The sequence below is a fragment of the Bidens hawaiensis genome, unplaced genomic scaffold (assembly GCF_021521415.1).
Source record: "Bidens hawaiensis isolate Kalapana, Puna unplaced genomic scaffold, B.hawaiensis_p1.1 tig00005796_1, whole genome shotgun sequence".
Classification (NCBI taxonomy): Eukaryota; Viridiplantae; Streptophyta; class Magnoliopsida; order Asterales; family Asteraceae; genus Bidens; species Bidens hawaiensis.
In genome coordinates this window covers 811,708-832,735 of record NW_027491380.1, presented here as the reverse complement: position 1 = coordinate 832,735, position 21,028 = coordinate 811,708, and positions in this window count along the sequence as shown.

Here is a 21,028-nt window from a genome sequence, read left to right as displayed (position 1 = left end):
AAGCATATTATTCATAAACCCTAAATTTTAAATATGTTTATTATTGATGAGTTAGGGTTGTATGCATGATTGTTAGTTTATAGGTTAATAGTTGGTTGAGTTTTTGATGAAAACTGATGCTGGACAGATTCATAATTGCATGTTAAAACGACTGTAACCTGATGTTAATGATGTGTTTTGAAGTGATATTGTTTCTATGATGTAGTAGGTCGAGTCTAGTTTCTAAATCATCTGAGTTTGTAATTTTTGGACGTGCAAAAGTTAGTTTTTATTAATTTACAAATCTGATGTGCAAGTCTGTTTCGGGAAGCCTGCTTGTAGGCTGTTTTGTAATAAGTATATCTCACAAACGACAAAACCAATTGATTTTATTCCACTTCTAAAAGTTAATAATTTGAGTGAGGAATCTAACCTAATTGGCCTTGCATTAATTAGATTAGCCATGTAACGTGAATTGTAAATAACGTTTGGTTGCGCATGATAATGACTGCTGTGTGTTTACTGTATTTTTTATCATTGTGAGAAAACCGTATGTAGTAAAATATAATAAAAATATTTTTAGAAACCTAACTTACCTGTGCTTCTGTGATTAGTTTTGGTGATTTTATTCACATGTTATGGTTTATAAAATAGAGGAATCTTGACGTGTTAAAATCTGTCTCGGTAACTTAGCTGTTGTATTCCTTGAGTTAACATGAAAAGTGATTAATTGATCGATGTTTGCTATGCATATGTGGGAGATAATTTATTAGTAATGTACCATGGTAACACTTAATACTATACTTGTTCACACATGTAACTTATCACCAACGTGTTTGTCGAGTCGCACTTATTTCACAAAGTAACACGAACACATCTCATGCATAACTTATGTCTGTCGAGTCTAGAGACTCACTCGTAGTTTAAACACTTAGAAATCTCATTTTTGTTTTTAGAGCACTAGTGAGGATTTCTTAGACGCACACTTTTCTTGGATCTTTTTGTTAACTTCGCAAACTGTGAGTTTCACGGCCCCTTTTACTCTTTAACGTTTTATTAGGGGGGGGGGGATAACATACTCCAACGATTTAGATTTTTTTACTCATTGTATGTCACTTGTAAGGCTAAGTGGCAAACAAACCAACTAAGTCGTTCTGAACATCGAACCGGTTAATATTCGGATAATAGCGAGTCACCTTTGAGTAGTACTATTGGGTTTGACAAACCCCACCCAACTCTAAACTCGACTGTAGGTTGAGTGGGAGTAAATTTTGGCTAACACATTTACCATGGTCTTGGTTGACATGGTGGCAAAACAATCATATAAACAGTTAGCTTCGGTGTTGAACACTTAGTATTACATGCTTGATAGGTTAGCTACCTATTGATATATAATTGACTTAACACTATCTGGTAACGCAAAAACGTAACGCTTAATTCATGTAAACCTGTGAACTCACCAACCCTTTGTTGACACTTTTAGTATATTTATCTCATGTAGCCGAGGCGGGCTAGCGGTATAGGACATGCATTCACTGAACTCTCATGCTTTAAACTTATTTTAAATTTCATCATGATGACTGTGTTTTAAGTCGTCCTGTGTGGCGCAACTATTTTCTTTACAATTTACGCTTCCGCATTTTTACTTAAGACTTGTATGTCTTGATTGTTTTGAAAACTTTAATTTTGGTGTTTGATATAACTAATTATTCTGATCCTGTTAGTTCACACCCTCTGACGGTAAAACTCCGTTGTGGATTTTGAGGGTGTGATACTGGAGTTCATGCTCTTGGTTTAGAACATTCTAGTATGCGACACTCTAACTACTTTAAAAATTAAAACTTAATCTAGGGCATCCCGTGACCGGTTAAACTAACTCTTGCTCGTGTTCGTGTTCATCTATCAAGCAAGGTGAGATCATAGCCCATTTTACATGCTTTTAAATGTTTTATAAACATGCAACATTTTATTCTATGTTTATAAATGCTATTTGAGTCAAACTTTATTCATAATATTCATTATGTGTGATCATTACAAGCATATACTTAATCGCATATACAACCATTAACTTGCTAAGCCCGTGGTAGTATGATGATAGATCTATTGACCCGACTCGCCCACTCAGGCCTCGGGTAGAGGCCTGCGCGTTCAAAATCCGATGATCCTTAAACATTAAACATAATAGTCTAATCGTGGATTAGGCAACTCGCTAATCGTGTCAGAGGTTTAGTTGTAATCACTAAAGTATATAAAGAAACTTAAAACATATGAAATGTTTTCAACATACTACATATTTTTCTATTTAAAAACCTATGTTCTCATCAACTATTTTTAGTTGACACTCTAGCATGTTTTTCAGGTAATGGAAATTAATGAAGATTCTTGAAGTTTCATATAAGGGATGAGTCAGACTTAGAAGTTTAATTAATAAATTGCTATGACATGTTTTCTATTTTGGATTATGTTTGGTTTTAACAACTTGTTGGTTTATTTTAAGAAGAGTTTTTACATTTAATACCATATGTATGATTTCAATCTACGCACGCCCCGGCGTTTCTGCCTTCGGCCAGGTGGTGTGACACAGGGGGCAACCAAAAGCCCTAAAACTTTCAGCCATATAATGAACCACACCATAAAACACAAATATTTTAGATCTATTGAAGCTTGTATTCGTATAAGCGGCTCTTGATGTCGTTGTTGGGTTTTAAAAAGATTGTTAAAGTCATATAACCTCATTTATATGAAAAATGTTGTGGATAAATAAGTTTTAATCTTGTTAATAAGATGTATATAAAACCGATTATATATGCAAAACCCAAGCCCCGAATCCATATACGAAATTGCATGCTTACCAATATAAACAAACATAGGGTGTTTATGTAATATACCTTCAAGAGTCCAAGAAAATTAAAGGAGATGATAGTTTGAATGCTAGTCTTCTAAAGGGAAGACCTCAAGCGTGTATAACCTTCAAGCATTCAACAAACACCCTTGTTATGCTAGGATTTTACACTCAAAACCTCATTCTTGTTCCTCCTTCCTTTGGCCGAAATTAGAGAGAAAGAAGAGAGAGTTTTCTTGCTTTCTTGTGTGTGAGAGAGAGAGAGATGGTGCAACCAATGCACCACACAATTCAACCAATGAATCCTTGTGAATGTCTTGGAATAAATAAAAAAATTAAGTGAGGAGAGAGAGGGGGAAAAGGGGCGGCCACTTTGGCTCCCCACCCAAGTTTCAAACTCCAACTTGTTTTATATTCTTACTTATATTATATTATGACATAACATGCAAAATCCAATAATCTTTGCATGTTATTATTTAACCAACTTAAATAACATAGTACAAGTAATATGCAAAGTATCTTCTCTCAAACATAAATTATCCATATAATTTATTTATTTCACAGGTGAAAATATTTAGAAACCCATTTTCCAAATATTCTAAGCGTTAATACTTATTTATTGGATCATATCTTAAATAAATGTCGTGGTGTTTGTCTAGCTTGTTATTGGGTGTGACCCGAATTCGATCATAATGTACTAGCCACATCAATTGTAATATGTGTCTTGGGTATACCGAATCCAACATCCTCTTCACTATCATGAGGTGCAAGACTTTTGGATTGGATGCACACAAACATGTTGGGTACATGATATCTCGCCGATAAGCGGTTAAGTACATTAGAGAGCCAATCATGGAACGGTAAAGCGTTTGATCAATCTTCTCCTTGGTGAGATCAGGACAAATTCCGTGATTCAATGGTTAGGGAGTGCTAACTGTCGTTGAATCAACCATGTTGAATTTCACCAGGCTGTCATTGATGTACTTTTTTTGGTAAATAAAGATACCATCGGGTAACTGCTCCACCTGTAGACCTAGGAAAAAAATTCATCTCCCCCATAGAGCTCATCTCGAATTTGGACTTCATAACCTCTTCAAACTCTTTGCACAGATTGTCATTTGTTGAGACAAAAATGATATCATCCACATAAACTTGAACTATCAAGAAATCCCCATCCACCATCTTGGTAAACAGTGTACAATCAACGGTTCCTCTAATAAAGTGATTATCCAACAGATGTTGAGATAAAGTTTCGTACCAAGCTCTTGGGGCTTGATGTAAACCGTATAGTGCTTTACGAGTAAGTACACCTTGTCTTTGTTGATCAGATCGACAAACCCCGGTGGTTGTTCCACGTAGACTTCTTCACCAAGTTTCCCGTTAAGGAAAGCAGATTTGACATCTAGTTGATATACCTTAAAACCTTTCCATGAAGCAAATGCAAGAAAAACTCTAATCGCTTCAAGTCTTGCTACTGGCGCATATAGTTCATTGTAGTAGATTCCTTCTCGTTGATTGAATCCGAGAATGACTAGCTAGCTTTGTTTCGAATGATAATTCCATTTTTAACATGCTTGCTTTTAAACACCCATTTTGTATTAATATGTTTCTTGTCTTCCGGTAAGTCTATAAGCTTCCACACCCCTAACTTCTCAAATTGTTGATGTTCTTCTTGCATAGCATTAACCCAACTTTATTCAGTTAACGCCTCTTTGTATGTATTTGGTTCTAATTGAGAAAAAAATATTTGAAAGAGAACCAATTTTGTAACGGTGACACTTGAGTATAGAAACATTGAAGACTTTGGTCAATGTGACTTCATGTACGAACCTCAGTGTTTATATTTCCAATTATGTTTTCTACGGGATGATAGGACAGGGTTCACAAAATGATTTCAGTTGACACGCTCACATCATCTTGCAAATTCGTAACATTTTCTTCTCTAATTACTTCGCTAGAACTCGGAGTAGCCACCGATACAATCACATCATCATGAAATTCTCCATCATCAAATGAAGGAGTAAATGGAACAGCAACAGGATCAGGAACATCATTTAAATATTGTTAAAACAACAACAAAGTAGCTTCATCTGATAAATCATCTTCATGTAAATTGAAAGTCTTCCAAAGGGTATCATAATTAAATAATCATTCATCTCCCAGTTTTTGAGTAGGTACATTGTATCTCTGAAAATCCACATGTTGTACTTGCACAATTCGGTTGATGCTTAGAAGAAAAACTCTTCTTAACAGACTTGCATAACCCACAAAGAATCCTACTACCGATTTTGCACCAAACTTGCCATCAGGATCTAGAATCGTACATTGTGACCCAAATGGTTCGAGCCACTTCATATTTGGCTTTCTTTGGTTCAAGAGTTCAAAGAATTTTTTCCCAAATTTCTTAACAGTGAGAACACGGTTTAGTGTATAACATGCAGAAGCCACAACCTCAGTCCAAAAATTTACAGGCAATTTTAGATCAGCTAGCATGGCTCTTGCAGTCTCGATAAGAGTTCAATTCTTTCTTTCAGCGACCTTATTTTGTTGTGGAGTGTAGGATACGCTAAATTCATGAAGATGATGGTGATACATATTATATGGCAAGTGGACATGTTCCATATGTTCATGGAAATTCAAGTCAAGGAAATGAATGTCAAGCATTGTTTTCAATGTTTACTGAATCATACAATGCATTTGTTGCAAAAGAAGCAAATTCATACCATTGTGATATAAGAAGATTTAGAACAAATTGATGCAGTTGATCTTGAAGATATGGATTTAAAATGGCAATTTCCTATGTTAGTATTGAGAAGTAAAAGATTGTACAACAGGACTGGAAGGTCTACATTCTCTAGTCCAAATAACAGGATTGGATTTGATAAATTCAAGGCAATTTGTTACAATTGTCAACAACCTGGTCACTTTGCTAGAGAATGCAACCAACCAAGACAATACCAAAACAACAACAACAACAATATTCAAAGAAATCAGTTCCAGTATCAGAATCAGGGTCAATGTCAACAATAGAGGCAGTTCTGTAACAACAACTTTCAACCGCAATAGAACCAACAGCAAATGAACCAATAGTAAATCATTCCCAAGCAGTAACCTCTTCAGAGAAATCAACATATCCCTCCTCGAGGTCCTACAAATCAAAATAGAAACAATGCAACTCAGCCAATAAATCAAGGAAATGTTGATGTAGCCCAACAACCACAAGATAGTTTGTTTGACTAGAGTAACCATGCTGAAGAAATTGAGAAGGCCAATGTTTCATTCATGGAAAAGATAATGATCAAGCTGAATCTTCTAGATCACATGTACATTCCAACTAATCAACTTCTGATTTACTTGATTTGATTGATTCATTGAAAAGGGAGGTTGGTCCCAAGCTGAATGTTTCAAGAAAGAGAGCATAATCAATGCTTATGAAATAAGTGAAATGAGTTATGTAAACCAAATTAAATGACTTATGTTTGGATAGTTATGAAACTCAATCAAGATATACAACTGAAATAGAATGTTTGAAAATAATGTACTTAGAATAAAAGATCAAGAATACTAGACTTGAAGTTGAAGTTGATTTTCTGAAGAATCTTTTTTCAACTGGTAATATTTGTGGGAAATTGATGAAGATTAAAGAAGAAGATAAGTATAAAGTTGTTCTACCACCCTTTAATGTGGACAAGGATAAAAGGGAAGCTTATTTGGAATAATTCAAGAAAGTATTCAAAGAAAAGGAAGAATTTATTGAAAACTACAAGATGGTTAGTGTTAATGGAGAAGGGGAATTTGTGTTGAAGACTGTGGAAATAAAAGAAAGTGAAAATGAAGAATCTTGTGAAGATAAAATGTGTTTTACGGGAAAGATATTTAAGGATAACTGTGACATTCGTGACAAAACGAGGTATACTTTATTTACTATGTAGCGAGTAAACAATATGAGAGAACGTTTACGAGCCAAGATCTAGCCGCTAACACGATACATCAATAACTTTACGTTAAAGGAATACTTTATTGATAACTTAAGAATAAATATATTATGGTGTATACTCACTTATGGAGAATAACTTAGATCTAGAGACAATCCGGCAAGGTAACAATATGGGATATATTAAGCTCGGATCTCTTTCGTAATTATGAACAGGAGCTGCCTGTTTATAGGCCATCAGCTCCCATTCGTTAAGTTAGCCTCATTCGTTATACTTTAGTAATGAATAAGACACCATCCGTTATGCCTTCATAACGAATGGTAATAACTTAACGAATAAGCCATCATTCGTTATGCCTTCATAACGAATGGGCCTCCATTCGCTATATAATACATAGCGAATTCGCGGGTATTAACTTAAAAAATAGCCTAGTAAACTAACGAATGGACCCATTCGCTATACAATCCATAGTGAATGGCCATTTTACATTAAATATATTGACTAGACTATCTCTAACTTATTCAATTGGATACGGACACCAAAACTGTGCACTAACATAATAATAATAATAATAATAATAATAATAATAATAATAATAATAATAAATTACAACAGATAAATTACAAAGACTCGAGACGACAAAACCGTGCACTAACAAAATAAATTCGTTAATTCGTAGTGATAAAACGAGTAACGGCCAATACTGTTTATAACCCATATATATACTGAGGGGTCATATATGAGTGATATATACATTATAGTGGCTAACATGTCTATATTATAACCCCAGTACGTATAATACCATTTAAACAAAAAAGGTTTCGTTTAATGGTACGCTATGAGTTTAAACGCAATCGTTAACATCAAAACGAGCATTGTAGCATCCGTCAAGCCGAAAATGATTTGTAGAACACATATATGACATGTTTTAAACAATCCGTGAAAATATTTTGGATTTTTACAACAAATCAGTATGGTTTTCTTATTTTACAAAAATGGGCTGAAAAACACTCGTTTTCGCGTTGTTTTTCGCACCCGAACTAATTTTCTTGCGAAAAATCAAACCCAAACTAAATTTTGGACTGACACCGAACCTTGGCATGCAAAATGAGGCATGAGTGGCCAAAAGAGAGGCCTAATGGGCCCCCCTTTGGTCCGGCCGCAACTAGGGGGTCCCACCCCCTAGTATATCTTGTTTGTTTCTTTAATATTCTCAACTCATTTCACACATACACACAAACCTAGTTTTGGACATACCTTTTCATCCTTTTTTCTGCAAAAACTTCAAGGTAAATCACAATTTTCATGAGTTTTAATCTTGTTTTTAATCAAGTTATAATCTTATAAACATGTCTTGATTAGTGATAATCATCTTTAACCATCCAAAAACCCTAAAAACCACCTTAAAACAGTTTTTTGGTCTTAAACATGATTATAAACCAGGAGCATATGGATTTTTGACCAAAAACACGGATAACAACGTCGATATAACGTTTTTACGGTTTAAAAGTTCGGTTTGAAACCCTAAAGAAACCCTAATTAACAAGGCTTGATGATGGATGATTTATGCTTGGTTTTGAGTTATTTGATATGTATATACACTGACTTTGTGACCAAAAACCCGGAGAGTCGATAAAACAACAAAAAAACACTCGAAAACTAACAAGGTAATTACCGGTTTGCTCGTTTAGGGGTTGTTTAGTATTAGGTTCTGACGTGCTTGTTTTAGTTTGTGAAACGTTTTAGGAACATCTGGGCTCATATAAGAGAGTCCATGTTCAAATTTGGTAATATTTCGATAAACGAATAATATTTGGCGAATTTATTACCCTTTATTAGTGTTTATTTATGAAAAATAGTTAACATTCGTGGAAAATTATGAACTTTGGTTTGGAACTCATAAATGTGATTGTAATTTCATTGATAAAATTTGGGATCATTTGGAGATGTTTAAGTACAGTTTGTGCATTTGCATTTTACTCGTGTTTTAACAGCCAAAAAAAGCACAAAAGGGTATTTTGGCCAAAGGTTCTAGAAATTTTACAAGGGTTATTTTATGGAATTGTGACCACTCTGAAAAATTATCGGATTTTTGGGGAATCGTTTGGTATAAACATGTTAATTATCGGTTAATTATAAAACTTAAAATGATTTTTATAAATAAATAGCTAAATGTAAAAATTTTGAACATATATTTATAAAACTTTACAAATTGTAATTTATTTTTACAAAAATTCTCATAATTTTTGTATAATTACATAAATAGTTATGATAATTTAAAGATTTATATTATATATGTTTTGACAAAACCGACAACATTATGTTTAACGAACTGACTGTATGTCAAAACATCAAAAGTTATCAAATATCATTGTTTTGAATGAATTTGATGAAAAAACTAACTTTTTACGAGATTTCCGGACAGTTCGGGTGGACTGTACACGTTTTGTATGATCAAACCCGTATGAAAACGGAAACCAACCCTACGATCAATCCAGATACTGAAACCCTATATTTACTTAATAAATCAAATCATTTTATCAAACAGTATGTTTACTTAAGTTTGTGTGATCTTACATATTTCTGAAACGCGTAAACGATCAACTTGGCCAGTCATGGAAAACGGTGAAATTGAGCCAAGTCTGGTTTAAAACATTTCATAACGTATAATGTCACAATCTAAGACTACTGACACGTTCTGGGCCTAACAGCTATACCCAGACTAGATAAACAGCCCGATTTAGTTTAAACATTGTACTAGTATTAACAGTACTATACCAGTTATGATTCAAGCTATAATCGAGGCACACTAATTACTGATACGTATTATCAGCACGAACTACGATAAGGTGAGTTTCACGACCCCACTTTCTAAACTGTTTTACGAACTTTTGGGGTGGAAAGCATGTCTACATAGACTTATATACTTGAAAGCTTGTTATGATGTGAATTATCTAAATACTAACACTTGAAAGTCCCACAAACACAAGTGATTAACTTCGTGTCGGTGACATGTGGAAATTACTATCGGTTTGACAAACTCAACTGACATAGCCGAAGGGGTATGCCGGAACATGTTAACCCAGTTGCACATTGGCATTTAAACTTATTACATTCTGCTATGTGGTGTTAGACATAGTACCTTTTTGGGGCAAAATGGCTGCTAAATGCTAATGGGAGTGCATGGACAGGGGTGGCCATATGTTTTTAGCTCGTTTCGGTTTCACTTGTGGCTGAGTATAAAAACATCATACACATACATACTGTAACGATTCCGACGAAACCAGGTATACCCTAACCGGTAGACGTTAGTTACGTCGTATGTAATGTCGGGTACATGAGTTACCATGGTAATTATACGAGAATACATGGTTCATTGTATTGATTGTATGTGAATATATAATTCACCGTATTGAATATGCGATCAAACGATCGATAGTTATTGAAACCCGAATGAATCGAGGGTTCAATTATAGACGAGATATATGATATTTAGTGATGTTACGAAGTATTAAAGCTTCGGGGTAAGTGGATTAAAGCACAGAAAAAGGATTTCGATTTAATAGTACGTCGGTACGTTAAACGAAACCTTTAATACCAAACCGAGCAAGAGACGATCGATCAAGCCGAAAAAGATGCGTAATAACTAATAATATGACGTTTTAAGTTAATAAATGTCATGGATTTAGTTTTTAAATCGGTTTTATATAAATTTCAATTTTTAGACCAAAAACGACCGTTTTAGCCTCGTTTTAAGCCGAATTAAACATTTAACCGAGAAACGAACTGAACCAGATTATCCAAAACATTATCCAGATTTCGGAAATCCAAGTTTGTGGCCAAGAATGAACTTGTGGGTCCCACCCCACCCCATTACCATTTCCGATCGGCCTCCATGGCCCTCATTTTCTTTTTTTTTTTCTTTTTTCAATCAACTCTCTCAAAGATTCATCAATCCTCTCAAGATCATGATCCAAAACCCGAGATAATTAGCAAGAAAACAAGGTAAAGAATCGAGTTAATCACGTTTCCATCTTCGTTTCTTGAGTTTGTTTGCAAGAAAATGAGGTTTCAAGGTGAAAACCGATTCTTGCATGATCAAGTGATGTATACGGGTTATACAAGGGATCTTGGTCCAAGAAATGAGTTAAACGAATCAAAAACGAATTTTTACGGTTAAATCTTTGTTTTTAGTATCATAACCGTAACCATGAAAGAAATGGCTTGATCGTGAGTGTAACTTGCTTGGTATTGTGGTATGTTGTTTGTAGGCTCTGTATTTAGTGGTAGATAAGGCGGAAAGATGAGTTTGTAGCTTGTAGTGGCGGAAAACGAAAGGTATATTCGGTTATGTTCGGTTTTGGGAAATTTGGACAGATTGTTGATGCTTTAGATTTAGGTCATGAAATTTTAAAGAGGTGTTAAACACATGAAAAGATGAGTTCTGTGAATTTTTGGTAATTTTTGGATAAAGGATGAATATTTGGTGAATTTAATGCTCGGTTTTGGCCAAAAATGGTGAAAAATAGTTAAATATCATGAAAAATTCTGGAAAATTTCAGATAAGCTTTTCATATCATGTATAAGTCACACACAAAATTTGAGGTCCGTTGGAGAAGTCTAAGTAGGCTTTTCGGTTAAACGAGTTCTAGGGATTTCTAGCTCGGTTTTGGAAAAAGGGCATGTAAAAGAAGATTTTGGTTCTGAAAAAATTACAGGGGACTATGTGGATGGCAGGGGACATCCAGGAAAAATTTGGGATTTTTCTAAGGTCGTTTGGTATTTACGACATATTTAGTGTTTAAATGGTGTTTAAAAATAGATAAATAAATTTTAAATATAAGAATTAATTCTGGAAATATTTTATAAAATTCCCCACTATTAAAAAGTGATTTGTGCAAAATTTCAAGATCCGAGAGTAAACGGATAATTTAATCGTGCTGATTATCAAACTTTTAAAGTTAAAACGCGTAAACCGGTGAAGTTCGCTTAAGCGAGCTGACTGGTGTATAAAAACCTTAAAAATGGACTATTTTCATATAATTGAGTTAAACAAGTAAAAATGAATCATCCAAAAATAAGTCGGATGATTTGGGTATTTTTAACCGATTTTAACGGTTTCCGGTACGCCAAAGACGGAAACGAGTCCCGCGGCCAATCGGGACGTCTAAACCGAGCTATAATTTCACATTTTAAATCAAATTATCGGACAACCACTATTCTCGGGTCGTGTGTGACCAAACTCATTTTTGAAACATAAAACGGATATTCGTGCTAGGCACGCAAAACGAGAAAACGACTAATAGAAATTGTGACCATGGAACTCTAAACGACATCACAATCTGAGTCCGGAGAAGTATTTCTGGGTTAACATTGCCCCCGGAACAGATACAGTACTGGGTTAACAGTGTCCCCAGATGTACCGATTGATAAGATTAAAGATTATATAACCAATAATTGTATAATAACGATCGCAGGGATCATATTACAGATTGGACGTGTTAATTGATAATGATTATTGTTACCTGCTTGCATGTGCTAAGGTGAGTTTCACGGGCCCCTTTTTACTGAAATGTTTTAAATATTTTCCTGGGGCGGAAAGCATGTTTCTATCAAAATGTTTAAGTACATGCTGATCGCATGGAAATGAATGTATTTATATGATGTTTATTGTATGGGAATCGTACGGTAATGTATTAAAATGGTAATTGTCTGAGTTGTTAATATTGTAAGGTCCCGCAACAGTGTTCTGGGTTAACAGTGTCCCCAGAGGTTATTGGAAGTGTTCTGGGTTAACAGTGTCCCCAGAGGTTATTGGAAGTGTTCTGGGTTAACAGTGTCCCCAGAGGTTAGTGGAAGTGTTCTGGGTTAACAGTGTCCCCAGAGGTTATTGGAAGTGTTCTGGGTTAACAGTGTCCCCAGAGGTTATTAAAGGTGTTTATGGGCTAACAGTGTCCCCAGATAATATTATATTATGATATGGATTTATCATGGTTTACTAAAATTGTGAAACTCACCAACTATTCGTAGTTGACCCGTTTTCTCACATGCTTTTCAGGTACAACTAAGATAAAGTGATTGATTACGTGCTAAGTGCTTGATGTGTGTAAGGTTTGCGTGTTGGACGTTAGGATACATTATAACAGATAGAATTATGAACCATATTGTATGATGTGTGTATCACCTAGACGGTAATGAAAGATGAGATAATGTAATTTTGAAGTATATTAATGCATTCGGTTTTCTTTATAAACAATGTGGTTGATATCAGAGGTGTCTGTCGCATCCCGTTTACGTTTCCGCTGCGGTTACGGGGTGTTACAGAACTTGGTATCAGAGCCATTGGTTATAATAGAATTAGGATGTCTTTAAAAGATACCTAAAATATAACCAGTAGCTCAAGTATTATAGGATCTGAATATCAACTAATAATTTATAGTGACGAGGTCTGGATGAACTTGGATGGACAAGTGAGTTATTATGGTCCGTAACATAATAACAGACTTGTCCGCACGAGGTAATTCAGGGGAAGTCACGGGGTACATTAATAGGTAAAAATGGCAACATATGTGTAAAGTATATAGTATTATTTATACGTGATAATGTGTATATATATATATATGTACATATCTTGTGGGTACATGTATTGAGAAATGGGACCCGGATAAGGAACCGGGGAAGGAAATAATAAAAAGTACCGAGGATGCCGAAATTTCTAGAGCATCGGTTGACGATAAGTCTGACTTATCGGGCCATAGTTATGATAGTACCAAGTTAGATCTCCCGTTTGACATTAACCAGGAATATCTAGTAACCGTCACTCCCAACCAAAATTGATGAATCCCTTACCCTACCAACACCGGTACCGTATATCCTAATAACCCCAGATGTTCACCCGAACCGTCGACCCTCACGTACGGACGGATCCGTACCTGAACCCATTCTTATTCCATTAAGGTAAATAAATAAATAAAATAATAATAATAATAAATTTGATAATAAATCAGCAGATAAAAATAATATATAGAAATATATATATGTATTTCTCACTCTCAAACATATGAGACATACCACCTCCAGATCGAGAATTACCGATTTCAACGAACCTAGAAAGCCTGAGGACATTGACTGAGCAAGTGATAGAGTTTCCCATAATAGTAATTAATAATATTTGAAGGCAACCCATGTTGCGCAATTACCTTGAACCTTGCAACTCCCTATGTTATCCTTACATCCGTTAGATGTTTACACCCATGCATGCTCGAATAGAATGATTACCTATACACAAAGAAGTGTTGGAATCATTATAGCATAGTTGGTTGTTCGTTCGTAGGTGGCATACTGTGTATGCCGGATATACGAATAAACACGGATATTATAACTCCGTGGTATGTAATCGTTTGGTGCTCACGGTGAGCATGTATCGGTTATGCTGACATGCAGAAGGATATTGAAATCAAGTATATTAAACGTTGATCTTTGTGGAGAAAGATCTATATGTCAGTTGGTGACAAGGGTTATGAAACATATTTAAACGTTAACCGACGTCAGGTTAAGTCCGTGTGTTATTATATTGTGGGACATATATATATACTAGATACTGGTATGTGTAATTTGTATGATAATATTTGGTGTGTATGTGTACCTGCTGTTATGATTGAGCTGGTAACGAGTTATACGGTGAGATTAGTATTGATTACTGCGTACGGGATGAGTACGGCAGAATGACATAAAAAGAGTAACTCCAATATGGAGATTGATATGATTTAGTCGATTGCTCAAAGATAGCAGATGATGATACCGAATGTCGTATCACATATCACTGCTAGTGTTGATGCGAATGTGATCGCAGAATTATAGATCGAGCAATCACATGATTATGAATATTTCAATTCTTAGTGGTATTACTAAGAGTGATAATGTCCCACCGAATATTATTATGACTACAAGTATTAGTTATAAACTAAACATGAATAGTAGTCGTAATGAATTAGATCCGGTATGAAAGATATGTTTGTTGGTTGTGTTAAGGAAATAATTAATGTTTACTGATGGTAAAGGGAGGAATAGATTAGCGAGTGGATAGAAAAGATCGAAATGGTTAAGGATATTGGCAAGAGTCTAGAACATTGTGTAGTGAAATACGCTACAGATATGTTGGTAGATTATGTTGTATCGTGAGGGAACACGATGGTACAAAATTATAGTTAGAAAATTATTACTCAGATGATATGGTCGGAATTTAAAATTCTTGGGCTAGAACACTTTTATTCAAGTAATTAAGTTCAGAGATTGGAAACTGAGCTATGGAAGGTAGAAATATTGTGTGCTGATCACTCAGAACGCGCTAATTGTTTGAAGGAATTGCCATGTCTGGTAACATGGCTAATTACTCCTGAAACTAAGCGAAGTGAGCGCTATATTGGGGACTGACTCCATTGATAAGGAGTATAGTCAATCCTGTAAAATATACAGCCTTTGGAAGGGTTGTGTCACAAGCCAGCATTGATATATTTGACTCTATGGGAAGCGGACTGGAAGGACGTTAGGTGAGACGTCTTAAAGAAAAGAAATGATAAAGGTATAGGGCAAAATGGGCTTTTGAATAAGTAGGTATGTCCTACAACCCAGAATTATACTATGACTAGTTCTGGTGTGAAAACATGAACCGCATGAAGGGTCCTTCCCTAAATGTGGGAAATATGGTTATCGGTAGGAAGAAGAATGTCGAGTGATAGTAGGCCACAGGTGTGGTAAAGATGGACGTAATGCCCCAATTGTAGAACCAATTGAAGCCATGTGAACCGACAACCCCAACCCATTCGTGTACAACCACTCCGAACCCAACAACTTCAATAACAATCCATCCAAAGAAACCAAATTATACCAAACAGTTGTACTTGCTTTGAATGTGGCAGTACAGAACGTTTCGGGAGAAATTGCCCAAAGTTGAACTAAGGTGTCGCTGGAAGACGAACCTCATGGCAAGCATCAACCTCTGATCAAGCAAGGAGCCGTGCTGTTGTGAGTAATTCGAATAAAGCACATCATGATCCAAATGTGGTGTTAAGTATGTTGTAGTTTTAAATCAATAGGCTTCAGTGATATTTTTTACGGTCGTCGATAGAAGTTAGTTCCTGTTCACCTCCTATCATTTGGAAAGATACCGATTAGTGAAACTATAGAACCCTATACCGTAGAATCGCTAACGGTAAACCCCTAATGGTTAACTAAATTGTTCGGAATTGTCCTATTATTCTGAACGATTAACCTTTCCTTATTGACCTACGACCAGTAAAGTTAAGAAGTTTTGATGTAATAGTTAACATGGATTGGCTAACTCAACATGAAGCTGAAGTCAAATATGAAAAGAAGATGATTAGAAGCTCTCCTTCGGACGATGAAGCGATTAGATACAGAGAAAAGTGTACGGTATTATGTTACCACTCTAATCTCATCTTGAGATGTTATAATATTTACGACAAGAAGACGTGGTGTATTTAACAAACGCGATTGCCAAAGTATTTAAAAGAAAACATATAGAAGATATCCCGATGGTACGCGAATTTCCACAAGTTTTCCCAGAAGAACTTCCTGGATTACCGCCAACCCGACAAGTCGAATTCAGAATCGATTTAATGTCTCAAGCTGGTCCTGTTGCTAAAGCACCCCACCGACTTGCACCGTCCAAGATGCAAGAATTATCCAACCAGTTACAAGAATTGTTGGATAAAGGATTCATACGACCTAGTTGGTCACCATGGGGTGCACCAGTGTTATTTGGGAAATGAAGGACGGAAGTGTTAGGATATGTATTGATTGGGGAGAATTGAATAAAGTGACGATCAAGAATAGGTATTCACTTATTCGAAGTAAATGATCTGTTTAACCAACTGCAAAGGGCGATTTATATTTAGAAAATTGGTCTTAAATATAGTTATCACCAAATGAAAAATCCAAGAGGAGGACGTTGCAACAACAGCGTTTCAGACTCGTTACGGCCATTATGAATTCTTAATTATGCCGTTCGGGCTAACAAATGCGCCGGCAGTGTTCATGGAACTCATGAACCGAGTCTGTAAACTTTATTTTGACAAATTTGTCACAACATTCATTGATGATATTTTAATATATTCGCAACGTAAAGAAGAGCACGATCGACGGTTAAGGAAAATTGTGGAAGTGTTAAAGCAAGGGGAGTTGTACGCGAAGTTTTCAAAATATGATTTTGAATAAAGAATGCATAATCCCTTGGTCATGTTGTAAAGCAACAAGGATTTCACAAAGATCCAAATAAGATAGAAACCATTAAAATTGTGCCAAGCGCCGATTTTAAGTCTCCCCGATGGAGACGATGGTTTTGCCGCGTATTGTGACGCATCGCGTAAAGGGTTAGAATGCGTGTTGGCAGTATATTAAGGTTATAGCCTGTGCTTCCTGACAGTTAAAAGTACACGAGAAAAAAAAAATACACTACTCATGACTTAGAACTGGAGCGGTTATCGTCGCACTTGAAATCTGGAGACATTATCTCTACAGTACGAAGTGCACCATCTTCACCGATCATGAAAGTTTGCAGCACATATTTGATCAGAAGGAACTAAATATGAGGCAACGAAGATGGGTCGAGTTGTTAAACGATTATGACTGTGACATCCGTTATCACCCCGGCAAGGCTAACTTCGTAACCGATGCCTTGAGTAGGAAAGATCGGGTTAAGCCATTGCGAGTGAGAGCGTTAGGGATGATAGTCCAGTCGAACCTTTCGGACCTGATTCGAGTCGCTCAACGTGAGGCGTTGAAAGAGGAACAATTGGAAAAGGAGGGATTTTACGGCAATGAGAAGAATTTCGAACAGCGAGTGGACGAAATTCTCTATTTCAAAAATCGGGTTTGGACGAAGCGCATAGATCGAAATATTCCATACATCCGGGATCAGATTAGACTATTGATGATACGAATATCTGAAAGAATTTTATTAATGGCCGAGTTTGGAGAAAGATATGGTTACGTATGTTGGTGAATATGTAAGTTATGCAGGACAAAAGGCTGCACACCGAAAACCCTGGGGAACGCCACAACGACAGAAAAATTCGCCAATGATAGTGGGAATAAATTACAATGGATTTTGGGACGCAAATTCCCAAGATATATCAAAGGCATGAGGTAAATTGAGTAATCGCGGATCGAATAACCAATCCTCGCATTTTATCCCTATCCATGACGATTACCACAATGAATTCTTGCCCAAATTCCTGATGGGGAAATGGTATCTCGTCGTGGAGTACCATTTTCAATGATCTCAGATCGAAATAGTCATCCTACTTCCATTATTGGAAGGAGGGGAAGGAAGCATCGAGAGCTTGAAGCTTTCTATGGGTGAAGTAGTTATCACCAATTTGTTAAATTGAAAATGGGCGTCGATCAAGCCATAAGATTTGAATTGATTCGAGAAACAACAAATCAGATCTATAATATTTAAGATAAGTTGAAAGCAGCGCGAGATTGGCAAAGGATTTATGCCAACATTCAAACGAAACCATTGTCGCTGGAAAGAGGTGACAAGGTATTTTTAAGGCATCACCTTAGAGAGGTGATATGAGGTTTGGCAAAACCGAAAATAGCTCCTTAATATATTGGACCTCATGAGACTATCTCCATGATTGGTCATTTAGTTTATCGATTAAAGTACTCCAGGGGCTAGGTACTATACATGATGTTTTGCCAAGTATACGGATTGAAAAGTACCTAAGCGATGAGGCAACGAAAGTACTAGTAATGGAAGTACTCATAAAAGACATACTTGTTATCATAAATAATTCCGTAGAGATAGTAGACGGGAAAACTAAACAGTTTGGACATACCAAGCGTTATTAATTAAGATTAAGTGGAAATTCACAGCGAGGACCAGATTATACTTGGTAACGCGAGGGTGAATTCTGAAGGAAAAACCCCCCCACCTTTCTCTCGAAGGGAGATTGTGGGCGTGTAAAATTTCGAAGACGAAATTTCTTAACGGGGGGAGAGTGTAACGATTCCGACGAAACCAGGTATACCCTAACCGGTAGACGTTAGTTACGTCATATGTAATGTCGGGTACATGAGTTACCATGGTAATTATACGAGAATACATGGTTCATTGTATTGATTGTATGTCAATATATAATTCACCGTATTGAATATGCGATCAAACGATCGATAGTTATTGAAACCCGAATGAATCGAGGGTTCAATTATAGACGAGATATATGATATTTAGTGATGTTACGAAGTATTAAAGCTTCGGGGTAAGTGGATTAAAGCACAGAAAAAGGATTTTGATTTAATAGTACGTCGGTACGTTAAACGAAACCTTTAATACCAAACCGAGCAAGAGACGATCGATCAAGCCGAAAAAGATGCGTAATAACTAATAATATGATGTTTTAAGTTAATAAATGTCATGGATTAAGTTTTTAAATCGGTTTTATATAAATTTCAATTTTTAGACCAAAAACGACCGTTTTAGCCTCGTTTTAAGCCGAATTAAACATTTAACCGAGAAACGAACTGAACCAGATTATCCAAAACATTATCCAGATTTCGGAAATCCAAGTTTGTGGCCAAGAATGAACTTGTGGGTCCCACCCCACCCCATTACCATTTCCGATCGGCCTCCATGGCCCTCATTTTCTTTTTTTTTCTTTTTTCAATCAACTCTCTCAAAGATTCATCAATCCTCTCAAGATCATGATCCAAAACCCGAGATAATTAGCAAGAAAACAAGGTAAAGAATCGAGTTAATCACGTTTCCATCTTCGTTTCTTGAGTTTGTTTGCAAGAAAATGAGGTTTCAAAGGTGAAAACCGATTCTTGCATGATCAAGTGATGTATACGGGTTATACAAGGGATCTTGGTCCAAGAAATGAGTTAAACGAATCAAAAACGAATTTTTACGGTTAAATCTTTGTTTTTAGTATCATAACCGTAACCATGAAAGAAATGGCTTGATCGTGAGTGTAAATTGCTTGGTATTGTGGTATGTTGTTTGTAGGCTCTGTATTTAGTGGTAGATAAGGCGGAAAGATGAGTTTGTAGCTTGTAGTGGCGGAAAACGAAAGGTATATTCGGTTATGTTCGGTTTTGGGAAATTTGGACAGATTGTTGATGCTTTAGAGTTAGGTCATGAAATTTTAAAGAGATGTTAAACACATGAAAAGATGAGTTCTGTGAATATTTGGTAATTTTTGGATAAAGGATGAATATTTGGTGAATTTAATGCTCGGTTTTGGCCAAAAATGGTGAAAAATAGTTAAATATCATGAAAAATTCTGGAAAATTTCAGATAAGCTTTTCATATCATGTATAAGTCACACACAAAATTTGAGGTCCGTTGGAGAAGTCTAAGTAGGCTTTTCGGTTAAACGAGTTCTAGGGATTTCTAGCTCGGTTTTGGAAAAAGGGCATGTAAAAGAAGATTTTGGTTCTGAAAAAATTACAGGGGACTATATGGATGGCAGGAGACATCCAAGAAAAATTTGGGATTTTTCTAAGGTCGTTTGGTATTTACGACATATTTAGTGTTTAAATGGTGTTTAAAAATAGATAAATAAATTTTAAATATAAGAATTAATTCTGGAAATATTTTATAAAATTCCCCACTATTAAAAAGTGATTTGTGCAAAATTTCAAGATCCGAGAGTAAACGGATAATTTAATCGTGCTGATTATCAAACTTTTAAAGTTAAAACGCGTAAACCGGTGAAGTTCGCTTAAGCGAGCTGACTGGTGTATAAAAACCTTAAAAATGGACTATTTTCATATAATTGAGTTAAACAAGTAAAAATGAATCATCCAAAAATAAGTCGGATGATTTGGGTATTTTTAACCGATTTTAACGGTTTCCGGTACGCCAAAGACGGAAACGAGTCCCGCGGCCAATCGGGACGTCTAAACCGAGCTATAATTTCACATTTTAAATCAAATTATCGGACAACCACTATTCTCGGGTCGTGTGTGACCAAACTCATTTTTGAAACATAAAACGGATATTCGTGCTAGGCACGCAAAACGAGAAAACGACTAATAGAAATTGTGACCATGGAACTCTAAACGACATCACAATCTGAGTCCGGAGAAGTATTTCTGGGTTAACATTGCCCCCGGAACAGGTACAGTACTGGGTTAACAGTGTCCCCAGATGTACCGATTGATAAGATTAAAGATTATATAACCAATAATTGTATAATAACTATCGCAGGGATCATATTACAGATTGGACGTGTTAATTGAT